Below are 22,811 nucleotides of genomic sequence, written 5' to 3' on the forward strand. Positions count from 1 at the left end.
ATGACTTAAAAAATCCCAGACTCTTGCTTCTTCCCATACATAGAATGCTAAATTCCTTACCTTGCTATCTGGTTTTCCTTACTTAACAATAATCTTTGGTGTTCAAACTGCCTGCCCACTTTGTTACAAACTTGTATGTAGCCTGACTCCCTCCTCCTTGGAGCAGTCTCTCAGGTCTACCTGAGATCCTGTCTCCCAGACTTGAAGTCCTAAGCTTTTCCCACCGAATAAAACACTCTTTGCTTTCAGGTTGTAAACTAATTTTTTAGTCGACAGTTTGTTTATTATTGAAAATGCTGTCAGATTTCTCTAAACCGTGTACTCTGAGTACCATACCTTTATATTGCCAGAAGGATCAGAGACTTTCAAAACTGTCATGGTGTTTTCCTCCATATAGCATCTAAGCTGGCACCGTACTCTGTAGTATAGAAGGGAACCAAAATTTAGGCAATCAAAGCAGACACAGTGTTAAGTTAGAAAAAGACTTCCTTTGGTGGTCCAGTGGCTAAGACTCCACGCTCCCAACGTGGGGGTGCTTGGGTTTAATCCTTGATCAGGGAACTAGATCTCACATTTCACAACTACAGATCCCGCTTAGCCCTACTAAGACCCCTGGCTCAGTCAAATAAATATTTTTAAAAATAATGAAACTGCTAGTTATTACAGAACTCTGTATTTATAGTAACTTATTCTCAAGAAAGCCTTCCCAGGTGGCGCTAGTGGTAAAGAACCTGCCTCCCAATGCAGGAGACACAAAAGACACAGGTTTGATCCCTGGGTTGGGAAGATTCCCTGGAGGAGGAAATGGCAATCTACTCCCATATTCTTGCCCAGAGGATCCCATAAATAGAGGAGCCAGGTGGGCTATAATCCGTGGGGTCACAAAGAGTTCGGACATGACTGACCAACTGAGCACACACATAATCTTTGGGAAAACACATAATTCATTATGGATGAATGGTTGGATTTTTTTTCCACACAAAAAAAGATAATTAGTAACTGAGCAGTGTCAATATTCATTGAATCGTAATTTAATTGCTCATTTAGTCTTTTTCACCTACTTTTTGTCTCCTGGGAAATGTTAATAGTATTTTATGTTGTGTAGGTGTAATAACACTGTAATTGGGAATGTCCTATTATGTGATAGAGCCATGACATTGTATAAATTGAATTTGTATAAGTTACATATTTTGTCACTGATTTATACTATCAATTTCAGGCATAGCATATTTCATTTCAGATCTTAATTGGCAGGTACTTCTGACATTTTTAAAAATATATGACTCAAGCACACTGTCATGTAATTTTATATATATTAGCTCATTCAGTTTAATTTGCAAGTGGTCTAGACATGTCACAGTGCCCACCATGCCCTGGCCCCTCCAGGCAGCTCCCTTTTACTGACCACACACAACCTGCATTTCCTCTGTCACAGTGAATTATACATATTATTTTAAGCCCACAATATAATGTTAACAGTTTTGTTTTATATAATCATAAGTATTTTAAAGAAATGAAGATGTACTACATTCATGTTGCTTAGACCATATTTCAAATTAAAAATCTTATGAAAGAAAGAAATACACAAGTAGTTTACCAGTGTTCGTCATCCTCTCCTGAAGTTCAAGTTTCCATCTGGCATCATTTACCTCATCCGAAGAACTTCCTTTAGTAATTCTTTAGTGTGGGTCTGCTGATGATAAATTCTTGTTTTCATTTTTCTAAAAATTGTCTATATAATTTTCATTTTTGAAAGATATATTCCCTGGGTGTAGAATTCTGGGTTGATAGATTTTTCATTTTGACACCCTAAAGATGTTATTCTACTGTGTTTTTGCCTCAATAACTGATGATGTTTAGATAGTAGTTAGGGGAGTTCCCTGGTGGTCCAGTGGTTAGGACTCGGCCCTCTTGCTGCCGGAGTTGGGTTTCAGCCCTGGGAACCAAGATCCTGCATACTGCATAATAGAGCAAAAAAAAAAAAAAGTAATCAGCCGTAGTCAGTTGTATTATTGTTTTCTTGAATGTAATATGTTTTTTTATTTCTGGCCATTTTCAAGATTTTATCTTTGGTTTTGGCAGTTTAATTATGATATACTCAAGTATGCTTTTTTTAAAAGTTGTATTTTAGGCTTACTGAGCCTCTTGAATCTATAAATTTATGTCTTCTACCAAACTTGGGGCATTTTTAGCCATTGTGTCTCCAAATATTTTTCTGCCCCATACTCCCTTCTCTTTCTAGAACTCCATTTACAATGTGTTTGAAAATTTGATATTGCTCCCAGGTCACTGAGGCTCTGTTCATTTTTAAAAATTATATATATATATTTTAGTAAGAATTCAAGTCAGTGAACATTTCTGTACTTTATATTCCCTCTTCTTCTACTTAAAAAAAAATAGTTTTAAAATAATATAGGCTCATAGGAAATTGTAAAGATGGTACAGAGGTATCATGTACTTTTGACCCAGTGTGCCCCAATGATTATGTCATGCATAAATATGTGTGCATGCATGCGTGCTAGGTCGCTTCAGTCATGCCCAACTCTTTGCAACCCTATGGACTGCAGCCCACCAGGTTCCTCTGCCTATGGGATTCTCCAGGCAAGAATACCTGAGTGGGTTGCCATGCCCCCCTCCAGGGGATCTTCCCAACCCAGGGATCACACCCGGGTCCCCTGTGGCTCCTGCCTTGCAAGCAGATTCTTTACCGCTGAGACAGCGGGGAAGCCCTTGCATAAGTGTGAAAGTGAAAGTGAAGTCGCTCAGTCGTGTCTGACTCTTTGTGACCCTGTGGACTGTAGCCTACCAGGCCCCTCCGTCCATGGGATTCTCCAGGCAAGAATACTGGAGTGGGTTACCATTTCCTTCTCCAGGGGATCTTCCCGACCCAGGGATCGAACCCGGGTCTCCCGCATTGGAGGCAGATGCTTTCACCTCTGAGCCACCAGGGAAGCATAAGTATAGTATAATATAAAACTGGCATTGGTGCATTGCGAGTTTATAGTTCTCTGCCACTTTATCATGTATAGATTCATGATACCACCACCACAGTCAAGATCCAGAAGTACTGCATTACCACAAAGTTCTCCCACAAAACTCAAGATCAGGAAAAAATCTATTGCATTTTCCATATATATTAATATTTACTCTCTCCTTTGTTATTCCTTCCTTTCCAATGTTCCAAGATTTCTTTCTTTTTGGGAAACACTCTGTATCTATTCTTTTAGGGCAGGTCTTCTCACAACACATTCTCTTAGTTTTTATCTTAGAATGACTTTATTTCCTCTTCATTCTTGAAGGATATTCTCAGTGAATATTGAATTCTGCATTCACAGTTTTTTCTTTCAGTACTTGGAGAATGTTACCCCATTCCTTTCTGGCCTCTATGGTTTCTGATGAGAAATCTGTGGTCATTTAAATAGTTTTCCCTAATAGGTAAGGTAACTTTCTTTCTTGTTGTTTTCAAGACTTTTCCTTTGTTTTTTGTTTTTGGGAATTTGGTTGTGATCGGTATGGGCATGGATTTCTGTGTCCATTCATTTCAAGCATGTTTCCATTTCTATCCCTGAGCATAGCTGCTTTATAATTTTTGTCTACTGATACCAATGTCTTGATCATTTTGAGATGAGTTCCCACTGATTGCCTTTGCTCTTGAATGTGGGTTGCATTTGTATTTCTTAGTATGTCTACCAATTTTTATTGTATCCTAGACACTGTTAATGGTTGAAGAGACTCTGGGTCATATTCCTCTAAAGCAGGGGTCCCCAAACTCAGGATCTAATGCCTAATGATCTGAGGTGGAGCTGATGTAATAATAACAGAAATAAAGTGCACAACAAAAGTAACATGCTTGAGTCATCCTGCAGCCACCCCCTCCCACTCCTCACTTCATGGAAAAATTGTCTTCCATGAAACTGGTCTCTGGTACTAGAAAGGTTGGGGGCTGCTACTCTAAGGAGTACTGACCTTTTGCTTTAGTAGGCAGTAAACTTGGTCAGACTGATGAGCAAACAGCAGCTGAAATTTCTGCTCAGCTCTTTTACAATGTGCTCATGCATATACAATTCAAGGGCAGCCAAAGGTGTGATTCGAGTTTATGTGCGGAATTAAAACTCTTCCTTAGAGCGTCTCTTCTGCCTAGGATTCTCTCCATTCTTTCAAGCTGCTGTAGTCACTCTGAACTTTGTCCTTTGGTTCTTCAAGCAGATAAAGCCTAGAGTTTTCTATTGAATTTCAGCCTCCTTGCTTTACAGAGATCAGAGCCTCTCTCCAGCAGAAAAACTAAAAATGGAAACTTACCTAGAGCCAATCCCTTTTTCCAAATGCAGGCTCTACTCCAATTTCTGCCTGCTTTCCATTGCTTTCTAGTGTCTTCAGGTAGTTTAAAAAATTTTTTTCCAGAATTTTTAGTTGTTATCTGTGGAAGGTCTTGTCTAATAGAAGTTACTCCTCCATTACTAGAAACCAGAACTTTGCAACACTTTTCATTGCTGTGCTGTGTGCTGTGCCTAGTCGCTCAGTTGTGTCCGACTCTTTGTGACCCCATGGACTGTAGCCTGCCAGGCTCCTCTGTCCATGGGGATTCTCCAGGCAAGAATACTGGAGTGGGTTGCTATGTCCTCCTCCATGGGATCTTCCTGACCCAGGGATTGAACCCAGGTCTCCCACATCGCAGGCGGATTCTTTACCATCTGAGCCACCAGGGAAGCCCAAGAATACTGGAATGGGTGGCCTATTCCTTCTCCATGGAATCTTCCTGATCCAGGAATCGAACTGGGATCTCCTGCATTGCAGGCAGATTCTTTACTGGCTGAGCTACCAGGGAAGCCCTTTCATTGCTAATGATATGAATTAGCATATCATTATAACATGCTTATATGATGTGAATCTACAAGGCAGACTATATAATATGCAGTATTTTACTGATTTTGACCAGAAAGGTCTTTTTTGTTTGTTTTAATGGAATAGCGGCAGAATGACTGCTTCGCGTTGGGAAAAACTGATCAGAGGACAGCCTTATTCAAGATGTCCTTACAACTTCTTGCCAAAACCAGACCTTGCTTATTATCCATTTAGATTTAATTCTCACTTAATTAAATGCTGTAGAAAACATACCTGTTTTAAATAGCCTGCAATTAAGGTGAGAGTTTGACCTTTGTTGTAAGGTAAGAACTGTAAGGGAATATTAAGTGATTGTGATCGCCACTTAAAAATGTCTGAGCATCTAGGTTTGTGTCACTGGACAAGAGAAATTTTCTGAATATGAGATCTTATTCCGACAGCTTGACACTTTGAGATGGGAATACAGACAAAACAAATACATGCAAGGATAGGTTCCTTGAGGGGATATGCACCGTGTGAAAGCAAAGGCATTTTTTAGTTGGATTCTGAAAGGAGTCTGCTGCTGCTGCTGCTGCTAATCACTTCAGTCATGTCTGACTCTTCATGACCCCATGGACTGCAGAAAGAAGTCTGCTGCTGCTGCTGAGTCGCCTCAGTCATGTCCGACTCTGTGCAACTCCATAGACGGCAGCCCACCAGGCTCCCCCATCCCTGGGATTCTCCAGGCAAGAATGCTGGAGTGGGTTGCCATTTCCTTCTCCAATGCAGGAAAGTGAAAAGTTAAAGTGAAGTCACTCTACTACTGACCAATTCAGTACTTTGTTCCAAGTGAGCAACCCAACTTTTTATTTTTTAATTTTAAATTGATCTTTTCCCAGGTGGTATCTTTGGCATAAGTTAATTTTCCCCTTTAGTACAGAAATCATATCTCTTTTTAGAATAAAAAGATTGTGAAGAAGAAGAGGGAAAAACAGATGGGAAAATCTTGTGAAGATAATACTGGTTACTAATTTATGAAGTACACAGAGTACCTAAAGTCCTATTGTGTAGCATGAAGTCTCTGCAACTCCATTCTGGTTTACAATACTACACTGATATGGCAGATTAACTGCTTTAAGTACTGGTTCCTTTCTAGGCTTAGCACCAACCACCTCCCTGAAATAGCTTACAAGATGGTCAACATCTGGTAAAGGAGACCAAACATCACCCCACCTTCTGTGCCTTGCTAAATTCAGCGTCTCCTCTAAAACCTGCGTCAGGCATCACCCAGGGCAGCCCCACTCTGGCTCCTGCTCCCCTCCTATGCCTCTGCTCCCACCACCCCTTGATCTGGGTGGAGCATTTCCCCTCAGAGGGTTCACAGAACCCTGCTCCTGCCACAAGCCCAGCTTATCAAATCATACCTGTTGCTTTTCAGCTCTCTAAAGAATCCCCATGCAATGCAGGAGACCCCAGTTCAATCCCTGGGTTGAAAAGATCCCCTGGAGGAGTAAATGGCAACCCACTTCAGTATTGTTGCCTGGAGAATCCCATGGACGGAGGAGCCTGGAGGGCTACAGTCCACAGGGTCGCAAAGAGTCGGACACGACTGAGTGACTTCACTTTCACTTTCAGAATGAAAGTGAAAGAAAGAAACATAAGTATTGGATGAACATTGTGCTGGATTAGGTCTGGGATTTCCCCAATGTTAAGATTCTGAGGTGATGTCCCCTGTTCTGTGGCTCAGGGACTGGAAGGACTTTGAAACTGGACTGGATCGACTGCAGGGGGCCAGCCCCCAGCTTAGCCCTGGCAACACAGGCACGCTGGTGTCCAGGGTCCACTGAATGATTTTCCGTACTCTACCAGGGCCCAGCCGGGGTGCAGGCAGAGGGCTGAAGGCAGCCTTGCCCTTCTCAGCCCAACCCTCTTCTCTCAGAGCTCAGATTTCCCCTCAAATCTCTAGCTAAGGGATCTTTGAACAGACAGACTGGAAGATTCTGGGCCCGGTGAATTTACCTAGAACATTCAAATGGAAGAAGGAAAGTAAAAGAGAGCGGAGGTAAAGGGAGTCGTGACAACTTTTAATTTTTCCTTTCATTTCGTTTCATGCACCTGCATTGGCCACACCATGTGGCATGTGGGATCTTAGCTCCCCCACCAGGGACTGAGTCCATGCCCCTTGCATTGGGGGTATAAAGCCTTAACCACTAGACTGCCAGGGAAGTCCTGTTAGTAACAACTTTCAAGTGTGACTTTATCCCAGGGGAGCAAAAGTACAAACATAACTCAAATGTGTGCATGAGTGTGGACTAGTGATTATGATTCAGTTCCCATGGGACAGAAAATCATTCCTTTTTTACCTAGCCTTCTGCTCCCATTTTCTCTCTGTGTGTGTGTGTGTGTGTGTGTGTGTGTCTCTCTCTCTCTCACACACACACACACACACACGTCCTTCCTAACCTGCAGTTTGTCATTTTAAATCAGCATGGAGAACTGCCTACATATTCCTTTGCTTCATTAAAAAGACTTTAAAAATTATATTTCCACCCTCCATAACTATATTAAGTGTATGAAGTTGTTCTTCTCATTCCCCATTCAACTCCTAGGTCCCTGAACTTCCCAAGTGCAAACACTTAACTGATTTCAAGAAGAAAACCCACAGGATCTGCAGGTTGTGAAAATCTTTGATCTTCCTTCAGGGAGGAAGAAAAGAGGGGCCCAGAGGATGGGATGGTCAAGAGCTGTTTTCCTCGGACTATCTGCTAGACCCTTCCTTAGGCAACCCAGTGCGTGCTGCCCTGCACCCTCTTATTTCCAGAGCACTGGCTTGCAAGCAAGTAGGAACTGAGAATCATTCTTGCCCTGTCTGTATGCAAATCACCTTTAAAGTTTTCTTGTCTTTGGAAACAATGTCCAATAGGCTGGACAAATACAATGTTGTGCTATAAAAAATTATGTCATCAAAAATTATGTTGTAGGTAATACTTAATATGGAAAAATATTGTGAAGTAAAATAAACAACATATAAAACAATTGTAAATGTGAATGTGCATATATGTGTGTGTGTGTGTATAAATGCATATATATTAGTACATAACCAACAACATAATATAGCAAATAGTTAATTAGTTGATGATGGCTCTCCTTGGGGCAGAGTAGGATAGTGGCGGGCTTCCCAGCTGGTGCTAGTGGTAAAGAACCCGCCTGCCAAAGCAGGAGACATAAGGGACTCGGGTTTGATCTCTGGGTCAGGAAGATCCCCTGGAGGAGGGCATGGCAACCCACTCCAATATTCTTACCTGGAAAATCCCATGAACAGAGGAGCCTGGTGGGCTACAGTCCAAAGGGTAGCAAAAAGTCAAACATGACTGAATGCAGGCACACGTGGGCATTTAAAATTTACCTATTTTTATTTTACCTGTATTTCCAATAATTAACATCCACTGCTTTTGTACTAAGAGTAACATTTACAAGTACTTAAAATTATGTATTGTCAGAAATCCATCTGCCTGGTTGACATTATCCAAATCTTGGTGTAATCTATTTAACAAGAAACCAGAGACAATATTTTTAAAAGTAAAATAAATGCTTTCTTAACCCCAGGAAAGAGAACCAAAGCATCTGCTAAGAGCCCAACTTGGTCAGACTTCAGACTGGCCCGTGGGTCCTCTTGCTTTGTAGCACTGTTGACCCCCAGATCCCCATAAACATTCATAAGTTTGCAAAGGTAATGCAAATTACTAGAAGCTGGGTAGTGTAGAAGCGTGAGAACTGGATACAACAGGATGATCTGGATTCTGGTAAGAACTCTTAACACTGTCCATGAGTGTAGCCTCAAACAAGTCACTTGATCTCCCCAGTCTCTCCCATAACAGTTCCTTCTTATTCACTCACCAATTGCTTATTGAAGACCTCCTCTGTGCACAGGCACTGCCCTAGGCTCAAGCTAGAATGCTGTGAGTCTCTGTTATTTTACGAACTGTACTCAATTTACACTACCATTTCCATCTTTCTGTAGCAGAATCATCTAGAATTCTCAAGGCTTAAGGGTGGAGTAAAACTTTGTAATCTAGGTATTGAGGACTCTAGAAATGAGACGAAGAGAGTGGTCCTTGTAAAGGTGACAGAAAAGATAGAACTAGGGTAAGGAATAAACAGAGGAAAGAGTTAGATGGACCAGAATCAAATCCCTGTGGCTCAGAACAGCTTGGAGGAAGGGAGCAAAAGGGAGAAACCCTGAACCAAAGCAATGGGGAAAATAGCAGATGCTGGTGATAAATTCCTAAGCAAGATTGTCTAAATGCCTTACTTTCCTCGAAGTACATTATTCTTTTAAGGCAAACACCATCTGAACCAAACAATGCTGATTGTGTTTGCTATTGCTGTGGGAGAGGGAGAGATTAAGCTAAATATCTTTGTCCTTGGAGAGTTAATATTGTACCTAATGGTTAAGATTGTAGATGTTGACTAATTTAGGGAATATGAGCCAAAATCAATAAGCACTGGTGTTTTGTTCCAGAAAAACTACACAGAGTAAGCATAATCATTAAGGACATAACAGTGTCAGAGAAAGTTATTTTTACCTCTCAGAAGATATTTAGTTACATTGCTGGACACAACACTTCATTTAATATATCATCATTTGATTGTTTTTCCTCATTGCAAAACAACAGGCTTGCCAAGAAAATTCAAAGGCCTATCAGCAGTAAACAATTGAGAAACTAGCTGGAACATGCTCACATAAGGATGTGTGCTTATGTTCAAATGCAAACACACAGACAAAGGTAAATGCCATCTAAGAAAAGGAAACACGAGGTATTTGACAAGGAAAACTGATCACTCATCAAAATTTAACTTTGAGACCAAGAATACCTATGGGCAAAAGTTGGTGAGCATATTGCCACTTTCTGAGAATCCAAAAAGCCCAATATCATGTTATATTAAAGGGCTCCCCTGTGTTCAGTTCAGTTCAGTTCAGTCATTCAGTCGTGTCCGACTCTTTGCAACCCCAGGAATCGCAGCACGCCAGGCCTCCCTGTCCAGCACTGCCGGGGGCCAGCGTGAGGAACTCCACCCATGGCAAAGGTCATGAGGAAGGAGGCTTGGCATACGCAAAGGCATGATCAAACCTCAGGAAACCCCCTGTTCCAGAGCATCTACCCCAAAACCAGAGTACTTTATGTAGGGCTCTCCCCCATAACCATTTCTCTCGGAGAAGGAGTTAACTTGCAGCTCCAAGTTAATAAAAATTCCTGGGCGTGACAAGAGTGTTTCAACTTACGAACTCTGAAGGTTATCTAGCCTGCCTGTATAGGTTCATCCGGCCACATGTGATTGTTTACAACCCCCCAACTGTGAGAGGCACGAGATGCTTTAAAACTTTCTAAATACAGACTCTTTTGAGAAGTTAGAAAATTATTAGTATTAGTATAGTGGGTTGATTAGAAATTATATTGGTAAAGGGTTTTTCATTTGTCCTGCCAATAATCACTGCTAATTCCCTGCCCTGGGTGTGACAAGGATGTCTCAGGTCAAACCTCTCTGCTGACAGACTAGTTTGTGTGACAACCTCTCAACCATAAACAGCACAGAGAGTTTTTAGTATTAGCACACGGCTTTTCTCATTGTTGAGTCAGTGATTGCCGCCAGGCCTCCATATCCTTAGGCACCTGGGAATATATTAATCAATGTATTTGGAATATAGAAAAGGAAATATAGTAGTTTTTTATGTTAGCAATACTAGACTTTTTGAGTTAATGAATTTTCTCTTTTGTTATAGATCACTGAACTTTGTTATAAATCATTGTGTCCTTGCTATGCAAAAATGTAACTTTATCACTATCTTAAGACTAAATAGATCGTAAAGGGAACATTGGTGAAGGGTTTTCATTTGTTGGGCTGATGTTTGCTGCTAAATCTCCATATTCCCTGCCCTTATAATGAATATAACTAGCATATAGGAGAAATAAGTATTAACCTTTAAGATTAATCATGTTAAACCTTAGGTTAAGTAAATTCCTTTCTTGATTGTAACTCACTACACCCTCACCCTATAGGAATGCAACTTTATTTGGAGGGTGGCACCTGATTTAAGAAAAAAATCACCCCTGGAAAAATAAGTTTTCTGGTTAACTGACTGGTATCACAAAGGGCCATAAAATGTCAGCAGACCTCATGGCCAGAAGATGATGTAAAAACCCATAAGACCTTTGTATAATTTTATATGAAGCACCTGATTGTGACAAGGGTCAGGTCTGCTGACCCCCGCGTGACTCTGTATTCATCCCTATGTATAACAAAAGGTATATAAACTAACCTGAAAAATAAAGAAATCGGATCAGTTTCTGGAAAGACTGATTGCCCCGTGTCATTTCTTTCTCGCTCCCTGTTTTCCTGGCTAAATTCCCATCTGGTACGAGGGTATGCACCAAGCCTACTAACTTTGCTGGGGTTTCTAAGACTGGACCAGGGAGGCCTCAGTGCTTCCTCTCCTTCGGGAGAACGGAAAGACGCCTGTGGCCTACGTAGGTGGTGATTAGTATTGCACGTAAACCAGTTATTCAGCCTCTTTTTCTCCACTAATTTTCCTACTACACTATCCGTTTCTAATCTCTCTATATATCTGTAATTAAATAAGTTTTTTCCAGGACGCCGACTCCATCCCCACCTTCAAATTACCCTGGATCCACCGGGGCTGGACCCTGGCACAGCACCAACTCCTGGAGTTCACTCAAACTCACGTCCATCGAATCAGTGATGCCATCCAGCCATCTCATCCTGTCTCATCCCCTTCTCCTCCTGCCCCCAGTCCCTCCCAGCATCAGAGACTTTTCCAATGAGTCAACTCTTCACATGAGGTGGCCAAAGTACTGGAGTTTCAGCTTCAGCATCAGTCCCTCCAAAGAAATACCAGGGCTGATCTCCTTCAGAATGGACTGGTTGGATCTCCTTGCAGTCCAAGGGACTCTCAAGACTCTTCTCCAACACCACAGTTCAAAAGCATCAATTCTTCGGTGCTCAGCTTTCTTCACAGTCCAACTCTTACTTAGCCAAATATGGAGCCAGTGCATTGCACGTCAAACTGGAGAGTGGTTGATGGAAGTGTAGAACTTGGTTAGGTGCTCTGAAGTCAGGACTGAAGATGGTTTTGGTCATTATGACAGTTTGATTCTCTAAAAGAACAATTTTAACACGTCATTAAAAGGAGCCCACCAGGGGTAAAGAATTCACCTGCCAGTGCAGGAGACATGGGTTTGATCCCTGGTCTAGGGAGATCCCACATGCCTTGGAGCAGCTAAGACTGTTTGCCACAACTGTTGAGCCTGTGCTCTGGAGCCTGGGAGCCGCAACTACTGAAACCCCAGCTCCCCAGAGCCCATGCCCCACAACAAGAGAGGTCACCACAATGAGAAGCCCAAGCATCGCAAATAGAGAGTAGCCTCCACTTGCCACAGCTAGAGAAAACTCCATGCAGAAATGTAGGCCCAGCACAGCCAAAAATAACTATCTAAATAAAGAAAAATTATGTTAAAAAAGAACACTAACAGCAGAATAAATTATTTCATTACACACAAGAAGTAATCAAGTTCCTTGATTCATAACCCATACGGCTGGTGGGTTATTATCCTTGTGTTAAGAAGCTAGAAAAGTTCAATTGAAATCATCTTAATGTTCACTCAATTAACAATTGAAATCATATGAATCCAGAAATGTGCCATTTGAGAATTTTCGCAGATATTACATGCATGAACTAGTGCTCTGTGTATATTCTAACATTATCGGAGTATTTTATGTGTGCAAAGGCCTACTAGAAAGTTTCTGCCATGGCCTCCCTCTCCTTCACACATCTACAACTGTGCTTTCCTAGGTGAAATGTAGCTTTACAGCACTTTACAGATTGTACGTGAGCTATTTTGTAATTAACTATGGAGAGTACATGGTATGGTTCTAAACTTTATCACTTACTAACTGGAAGACCTTCAGCAAATCTGTCTCTGAAGTCTCTTCTGCATCTGCAGAATGGTGCTAAGGATGCCGTTTAATAGGTGGTTTTAAAACAAGTCCTCAAATTCTTCGACACTCCTCCCAGCAACAGGTGGGCTTCCCTGCTGGCTCAGACAGTGAAGAATCTGCCTGCTATGTGGAAGACTCAGGTTCGATCCCTGGGTCGGGAAGATGTCTTGGAGAAGGGAATAGTTGATCACTCCAGTATTCTTACCTAGAAAATTCTGCGGACAGAGGAGCCTGACGGGCTACTGTCCATGGGTTGCAAACAGTCAGACACGACTGAGCAACTAACACTACTTTTCCAGGAATAGGTGAAGTCAATGGCACCCCACTCCAGTACTCTTGCCTGGAAAATCCCATGGACGGAGGAGCCTGGTGGGCTGCAGTCCATGGGGTCGCTGAGGGTTGGACACGACTGAGCGACTTCACATTCGCTTTTCACTTTCATGAACTGGAGAAGGAAATGGCAACCCACTCCAGTGTTCTTGCCTGGAGAATCCCAGGGATTGAGGAGCCTAGTGGGCTGCCGTCTCTGGGGTCGCACAGAGTCAGACACGACTGAAGCGACTTAGCAGTAGCAGCAGCAGCAATTCCCCTCCACTTACACATGGGCCAGACTCAGTGACTCATGTCTAAAGAATGGAATGTGGCAGAAATAATACTAAGTGACTTTGGAGACGAGTTTTCCTCTGCCTCCCTCTCTTGGAATGCTTGTTCTTGGATAGCTTCACCATTTAGTGACAAAGCCAAGCTGTGGCAGGGAAAGTTCACGTGCAGGTCACACGTCGTCAAGTGTAGGTATTCCAACAACGGTTAGCAATGAGCTCCCAGCAGACAGCCAGCGTTAGCCACCAGACGTGTCAGTGAGTGAGTTTTCGGGTGATCTAGCCACTAGTTTTATTGAGGTGGCCCAGCTGACACTGAAGACAGCAGAAACTATCCTCTCTAAGTTCTTCGGAAATTGTAGATTAATGAGTAAATAAACGTCATTGCTGTTTTAAGTCACGAAAGTTTTGGGTGGTTTGTTTTGTAGCAACAGATAACTAGAACAGGGTTTGGTATCATGACCAAGAAAAGTGAAAATATATGGCAACGACTTAGAGACTGGGCAGGAATTTGGGAGGGTCTTCAAGAGACCATTCAAGGGAACCTCATGGTTCTTGAAGATGTTATTGGTTAGGGCTGACAGGAAAGTGAGGAAATGTTACTTGGGGGAAATGTATAGTGACTGAAAGTTTGGCGACACTTATGGTAACATGGAAGATAGAAAATACACCAAATTACCTGAATGACCTAAGGAGATTTTTTCAGGAAGAGAATTGAAGGTGCTGCCCGGTTGTTCTTACTACAATAAAATGCAAGAGGAGAGAGAAAATAAGAAAGAACTGTTAAATATCTAGCAAACAGGAATTGCTAGGTTAACAGTTTCTTCTTCCTCACCTCTCCTTTTAGCAAAAGAAGTGGCTTCCAGTGAAGATCAAATCTGGAGCATGGTCATGAAACACAGCCCGGAGGTAAGCCAGAGGTGTGACTGTGGAGCTCTTTGTTAAGACTTCAGGCAGGTTTGTTGTGTTTTTTTTGAGATTTGCTAGTTAAGTTTTATTTGGGGCAAATGAGGATTGCAGCCTGGGAGGCAGCACCTCAGATAGCTCTGAGAGATTGCTCCAAAAAGACAGGCCGGTAAAGACCTCAGGTAGTTTTACGGTGTTGCTTCATACATACTTTCAAGTGTACAAAAGCGCTGCAGACCATAAGGATGTTCTCAGACAGCAGTTTTGGATACACTAAGGTAGAGACAGGTGAAATGAGATTCGTGGGTATGGCTTTTGCTAAATGGAGTTGGTTATAAATTGATTGATAAGAAGCCTACGTTTATATATATATATATATGTATATATATATAATCAGCTTAGGCCAAAAGAGACATTCAGGCCTTCGAATCCTCAAAGGGCAAGAAGCAGTCTACGAAGAGACTTCCGTGGTAGTCCTGGTAAAAAATCTGCCTGCCAAGGCAGGGGACACAGGTTGGATCCCTGGTCTGGGAAGATCCCGCGTGCCACCAGACAGCTAAGCCTGTGCACCACAACTTCCGGGCCCACTCTCTAGAGCCGGCGCTCCGCAGCAAGAGAAGCTCCAGCAATGAGAAGCCTGCGCACTGCAACAAAGAGTGGCCTCCGCTCACAGAAGGGAAGACCAAAATAAGATGAATAAATAGACTTTTTAAAAAATGAAGAAGCTGTCTAAGAGAACTACTCAGCTGCAAAGATGGGCTAAAACAATGACTCAGAGGGCGCAATTGAGTCCAGCTATAGTGAACAACTGCTAGGAAGTAAGACTGAGGGAACTGGCAAGCACAGGCTCAGTGATTTCAGAACGGCTGTGGGCCAGGGACTGCTGTCTGCTTCCCATTTTGAACCTCAGTGTCCGCAGCTTGACCCACCTCTGTGTACTGGGTGTGGTGGGCAGACAGCTTTTCTCTTGGTTCACAGATCTTCAGACTGGAAGGAGTTACACTCAGGGGACAGAACCCAAAGAGCCTCAACCATCCTGGGACCTGATCATGGACCTAAAACCTGATGCTGCCTAGGGACAATGTTTGAAGGATCTAGAAAGAGGGGAGGGATTATATCTTACATGTAGGGGAAATGTAAATAATTCATGTCCAGTGGGCAGATGTGAGGTCTTAAAACATGTTTACAAATTCTTTGATACCCTTCCCAACCAAGATAGAGCCTAATTCCCCTTCTCTAGAAAATGGCTGGCCTCTATGACTGGCTTCTAACAAATATTAATACAACATGGCAGAAGTGATCCTGTATAACTTCTCAAGAACACACAAGGGGAGGCAATTTGCCTTCTTTTCATGTTTGCCTTTGGAACCCAGCTCCCCGTGTGGGAGGCAGCCAGGCAGCCACAGGGAAGGGCTGTGTGGAGGTGTTCTGGTCACAGCTCAGCTGCGGTCCCGGCTCCCAGCCGGCATCACCCGGCAACCTGACTAAGCAAGCCTGCAGGTGGTCCCACCACCAGTCTAGCCACCCCCAGATATACCACGGGAAGCAAAGACAAACTGTCCTTGCCAAGCCCTACCCAAATTACAAATCCACGAGGAAAATAAAAACAACCATTGTTTTAAGGCACTAGGTTTTGAGGTACTTTGTTATGTGGCCACAGACGACTGGAAGTTGTTGTATAAATGTTACTGGATGGTTACTAGAAATATCCGCATATGTGAGTATAACCTTGTACCAATTATAGGGTTTTAGGCACTATAAATTACAATTTCTTTATGGTCCTCAGCTTTATCACTTACTAACTGTAGGATCTTTAGTAAATCAGTCTCCTGAGCTTCAGTTTCTGTACCTGTAAAATGGAGATGAAAATACTTGTCTTAAAAAATTATTTATGAAGATTATATAGCAACAGAGAAAATGATATATTATTGTAAGTTATAAAATTAGATTGAAATGATTACAACTGTAAAACTGTGCATATAAGAAATAGGTTAGAGTAGTGGGCTTAAAAGTAATTTTCCCTTACATTTCAAATTTCCATAAGATTATTTACTTTAGTAATAAAAAGGAAAAAGTAAGTATTTTTAAAAATCCCACTCTGCACCTCAAGTCCAAACTTATGGAGTGAGCCAGTAGCTATTTCTTCTCAACCTTCCTGCCAGTTAAATCAGGTAAATGGTTTGGAAGAGGAACGGGAACAAAATGCCTTCCTGTCCCTTGGAGTTTGGGGGTCAAGAGAGGATTGACTGGGGGTTCCCAGGAGGCGCTAGTGGCAAAGAATCTGTCTGCCAGTGCAGGAGATATAAGAGACGTGGTTCAACCCCTGGGTCAGGAAAATCCCCTGGAGGAGATCATGGCAACCCACTGCAGTACTCCTGCCAGGAGAATCCCAAGGACAGAGGAGTCTGGTGGGCTGCAGTCCGCAGGGTCGCAAAGGGTTGAATGCAGCTGAAGTGATCTAGCATGTATGCATGCTGAGAGAGGACTGACTCCAGGACCCAGATTTCTTGCGTCCCCAGCCAGTGTGCCATTTCTTCCACCCGTAACCTCGCAGGACTAGTTTTCACCTGTTCGGGCTGAGCTTTAGAACCAATGCCCCACAAAATGCCTTTTATTTAAATAACCAGAAGTCCCAGCCACCTGAGCTTAGAGACATGTAATCCAACTGTCAGAGGAGTTAGTCAAAATGTGTGGGTTGGAAACCTGCCTCCCCCACATAATAACTGGAGGCTTTGCACACGTAGGTAATGATCTTGGGAGAAGATCATCCTGGATGGTGAGGATTGGTCCTAAATCCAATGACACAGACATAGGACAGAAGGCCCTGTGAAGGTGGAAACAGAGACTGCAGGGATGGAGTGTCTGGAGCTGTTAGAAGCTGGAAGAGGCAGGGCATGAACAGATGCTTCTGTGTCCTGAGGGAGGGAAAGCCCTGAGGATACCTTGATTACAGATTCTAGCTCCCAGAACTATGAGAGAATGAACTGCTATTGCTTTAAGACTCCAAGTTTATGGCAACTTGTTACAGTAGCCCTAGGAAAGTAATGCAATGGTTGAATCTCACAAATCATAACATTGAAGGAAAAAAGATTCAAGTTACAGAAAAAAAGCCATTTGAACACAGTTTTTAACACATGAAAACACACTATATATGTATATAGACATGTATAGAAAACACTATATATCTCTCTATGTATACAAAGCATAAAGAGACCAATGGGAAGGACAAACACCAAATTCAGGGGTTCACGGGAGTGGAAAGTGTGAAGTGATGGGAAGGAAGAGCACGCAGTGATGGTTCATAGAGGGTTTCCTCGTGTTGATTACATTGTGTTTCTTAAGCTGTAGCCCTGGTGGCTCACAGGGTAAAGAGTCTGCCTGCAATGTGGGAGACCCAGGTTTGATCCCTGGGTTGGGAAGATTCCCTAGAGAAGGAAATAGCAACCCACTCCAGCCTTCTTGCCTGGAGAATTCCCACGGACAGAGAAGCCTAGTGGGCTATATAGTCCATGGGGTCTCAAAGAGTCAGACACGACTGAATGACTTCACTTCCCTTCTTAAGCTGAGTGATGGGGTCAGCCATGATCAAGTTCATATTTTTATTGTGTAGGACTTAACTATTTAATAATAATTAAAATTTAAATAAAATTTAAAAGGAAAAAAGAAAAAGAATAGGAAGGAATTTCCATGATGGCAACTTGAAGGTGGAAGTTTCTTTCTTGAATAACACATAACCTTTCAAATGTCAGCTAGAACAACATGATTCAGTGCGTATGTATCTCTGGATATTTAATAAGCAGATGAAAATCACTTTGTTAATATTCAGTGTTCTGATGTCATTTATAAATAATTTCAATGGTAATCTTTTTCACTGTACGGTGCTGACTCTGATTACTCCCTGTGGATATTTCTTAGCTAAAAATTAATATATCATACTTTCTAGAATGACAGACTATGAGCTGGAATAAGAGAAAACAGTAATTTATAAGATGGAGTAATTACTGGAGGATCCAGGTACTATTTACTGACTTTCTTCTTTGTTCCCAAGCCAACAAAATTATTGAGTCCACATTCCCAGAGACTTTTATTAGCCTTAATCTTAGGTTGTCTATCAAAAACAATATCGTTGTGGATTAATAAACACCACAAACCCATAATAAACCGCACAGGCCTTTCGGCTTCCAACATAATAAGTGAGCTCAGCTGAAGCATTTTGAAAGTGTCAGTGACTAGCTGGGTTGTGGAGCACTTGCTCCCTTGGGTGGCCAAGGCTGCCTCCCCGGCTGCACTATCTGAACTGCCCACGAGGTGGCAGCAACTGCACGACTCTCAACCTGCAGGCTCCAAGGGCACCAAGGCTGCCATTGACCTCACCACCAACAGGGAGGTAGTGGTTTCAGTCAGATTTGGTTGTTTCTTTTAGTGTTGGGATTTAGAAAAACATTGTAACCATTTTCCATTAAAAATTATTCAGATTTAATCACACATAACATAAACAATAGTTTGATATCTAGTACAAGTAGCCTCACATTCTTTTCATCCTTTTCTTTCTTCTTTATTCAATACACTTGGTGAAATGCTTTTTTATTTTAAAACCATGCCTATTTCTGAGAGTGTACTAAGCATGTGAATGATTCCAGATAATAAGACATACATTTACGCTGTGAAGGTACAGAGGAAGCCAACAGCTAAAATATTCAGAGAAACGGTCTTTTAAACAATTTGCATTTTAGTAGCTCAGTGAATAGAGAATCTGCCTGCAATGCAGGAGACCCGGGTTCAATCCCTGGATTGGGAAGATTCCCTGGAAAAGGAAATGGCAACTCACTGCAGTATTCTTGCCTGGAGAATCCCATGGACAGAGAAGCCTGGCAGGCTACAGTCCGTAGGGTCGCAAGAGTCAGACACGACTTAGCGGCTAATCTACCAGAATTGTTTGACAGTAGGTAAATTACAGCTGGTTCCAGCGGACTCTTCTTGTAGGACACTATTGCTAAAATCCAAATTCAGCTGGGATATGTCACACCAAGTCTCTGGTTGTCTTACTCAGAAGCTCTGAACCCCTTAGCACCTAAGCCCCCCAAAGTGTTACCAATTTAAGTCTTGCGGACCCTGCTCAGACCCTAGTCTGGCCATGGCCCTCTGCCTGTGTGGGGAAGTTTCTTTTCCTGTTAGGGTTGGTGCAGCTGAAAATAAAACCAAAGCTGAGACTGAAGCAGTGCAAGCTTTATTCAATGGCCAGAGAATGGAGAAGCGGGAACTTTGTTCACAAATGAACTTCTCGCAATTCTGGCAAGAAGGATTCGATTTTAGAGTGAAGACAGAGAGGAGGAGTGAAGCTAATGAAGAGGAGGTACACGCAGTAGTTTTCCAGGGAAGGGGCAAGGCTCTCTGAGGAAGAGGGGTGCCACCCTCTTTTTAACCTTTTTTGGTCTTTTACTTCCAGTTTCGGTGCTGTGCCTGGAGGTGTGTCATTTAACACGCTAATGTAGTGAAATCAGCATGTAATGAGATTCAGGATCTGTTGAGGGTCAGATTCATTGCCATCTTGGTTCCAGCTGGTTCCATCTGGTGTTTTTCTCTTCCTATAGATTCCTATCTTCTTTTCAGACTCTCTGACGTAGAGATTTATATTGGCTCCTGTTAAAGATGGGGGTTGGTGAGTTTTGAGCAAGGATCCGGTGACAGCTCTGGCAACAAAATGACGATCATGACAGTAGTCCTCAGAAATCTCTGAGCTGACACTCCCTAATGTTCAATGTAAAGGAAGACTCTTGCACAGCCCTCAGATATAAACTAAGTATGCTTGAGCTGGGTTTAAAGAAAAAGAACCATGGACTAGAAAAATGCCTTCTTAAAGCTGAGCATAAATTTGTAACACTAGGAACCATGTGGTGATGGAAGGGAGACCAGTGGCTTCAGCTTCTGGGAATCCAGAATTGAGCCCTCTCCCGAAAGAACTGCGAGCTCTGAGCCATCCCCTCCATGTGACGGACTTAATACCTCTCTGACTGATCTTCTGGGTTACTGTGGCACTCACAGGGAACAAAATAGTCTAGATGTCCAATAAGTGTCTGTTGTATATTGCTAAATAAAATGGTAGTGGGAGGATCTTAAAAACTATTCTTTAATAAAAAAAACCTAAAATATATAACCATAGGGTTTCATAACTAAAACACATTACATAGTAAATTGTTTTCAGAAATGAACTAACCATGAATATCCTCCCATCCAGCTGAGTGGTTCTCAACTCTGAGAAGCCTTTTAAAATTCCAAGTGCCAAGGGGTTTGGGGCAGAAACCAGTTCTTTTTTGCTGCTGTTAGTTTGTTTTGAAGCTCCCCAGGTGACAACAATATGTAGCCAGGATGAAAACCCATGGCTCTGGTGCAAAAGTAAGTCAGTGTCAATATTGAATATTGGCTCTAGTTGATTCAAAGCAGAAATGAGTGTCTACTTGAAAAAAAAATTCTATCATTTATAGCCAGAAATTCAGGGTTGTGTTCTTTGGTTATAACAACACTTACTCTTTGTACAAAATGAACATTGTTTTGATGCAGAAAATGTGAAAAATGCAGTGAAAAAAAATCACTTTAAATCTGTAACCATTGCTAACACATCAGAGTATGTTCTTTCAGTTTTTTTTGTTGTTGTTGTGCATATATGTGTATTTAAAACATGAAAATGGAATCAGGCCATATTTTGTAGCCAGCTTTGTTCATTCAGAAATATGATGTGGGTATTTTCCCAAGCCAATAAACTTTCTCCTGTGACATGATTTTTAATGGGTGCTGCTGCTGCTGCTGCTAAGTTGCTTCAGTCATGTCCGACTCTGTGCAACCCCATGGACAGCAGCCCACCAGGCTCCCCCCGGCCCTGGGATTCTCCAGGCAAGAACACTGGAGTAGGTTGCCATTTCCTTCTCCAATGCATGAAAGTGAAAAGTGAAAGTGAAGGCCCTCAGTCGTGTCCAACTCTTCACAACCCCATGGACTGCAGCCTACCAGGCTCCTCCGTCCATGGGATTTTCCAGGCAAGAGTACTGGAGTGGGCTGCCATCGCCTTCTCCATTTTAATGGCTACTTTGCAGCCATTAGATGCACCATAATTTCTTTAATTTCTTGTTGATTAACATTAGATTCTTTTCAATTATTATTAAAAATATTACAATGAATTTTTGAAATATGGGGGGGTTGCACAAAGCTCTGATAATTTCTTTTTTTAATATAAATTTATTTATTTTAATTGGAGGTTAATTACTTTACAATAGTGTATTGGTTTTGCCATACATCAACATGAATCCGCCACGTGTTCCCCATCCTGAACCCCCCTCCTTTCTCCCTCCCCGTACCATCCCTCTGGGTCGCCCCAGTGCACCAGCCCCAAGCATCCAGTATCAGGCATCGCACCTGGACTGGTGATTCGTTTCATATATGATATTATACATGTTTCAATGCCATTCTCCCAAATCATCCCACCCTCTCCCTCTCCCACAGAGTCCAAAAGACTGTTCTATACATCTGTGTCTCTTTTGCTGTCTCACATACAGGGCTATCGTTACCATCTTTCAAAATTCCATATATATGCGTTAGTATACTGTATTGGTGTTTTTCTTTCTGGCTTACTTCACTCTGTATAATCGGCTCCAGTTTCATCCATCTCATCAGAACTGATTCAAATGTATTCTTTTTAATGGCTGAGTAATACTCCATTGTGTATATGTACCACAGCTTTCTTATCCATTCATCTGCTGATGGACATCTAGGTTGCTTCCATGTCCTGGCTATTATAAACAGTGCTGCGATGAACTTTGGGGCACATGCATCTCTTTCATTTCTGGTTTCCTCAGTGTGTATGCCCAGCAGTGGGATTGCTGGGTCATGTTAATTTCTTTGAACGATTACCCCACCTTTCATCTTTACTCCTGACTTGTTTGGACAGGTTTTTTTTAGATGAATCAACAAAGATGAGATTCTTGGAAGTGCTGATACCAATGACTGACCTCCACATTCTATAAGTGCTTCCAAAACAGCTGGATCTCTTAGCCAATACCATCAGATAGGGCAGCTCAGAAAGAGCTGAACATTCAATAGATCAATAGTTCTTAAAGTTAAATGTGCCTACAAATCACCTATCACATGCAGAGCCTGTCAAAATGCAGATCTAGGGTAGAGCTTGAGATTTTGATTGTCAAACAGCCTCCCAGGTAACTGGTCAGGGGACAACACTTGAGTAGCAAAGACCAATATTACATCTCCAACACCTGTGTCTTGTTTGGGGGCTTCCCAATTGTTGGCTCAGATGGAAAGAATCTGCCTGGAATGCAAGAGACCTGAGTTCCATCCCTGGGTTGGGAAGATCCCCTGGAGAAGGAAATGGCTACTCACTCCAGTATCCTTGCCTGGGAAATCCCATGGACAGATGAACTTGGTGGGCTATAGTCACTGGGGTCACAGAGAGTCAGACATGGG

This window comes from Oryx dammah, unplaced genomic scaffold (assembly GCF_014754425.2).
Source record: "Oryx dammah isolate SB20612 unplaced genomic scaffold, SCBI_Odam_1.1 HiC_scaffold_27, whole genome shotgun sequence".
Taxonomy (NCBI): domain Eukaryota; kingdom Metazoa; phylum Chordata; class Mammalia; order Artiodactyla; family Bovidae; genus Oryx; species Oryx dammah.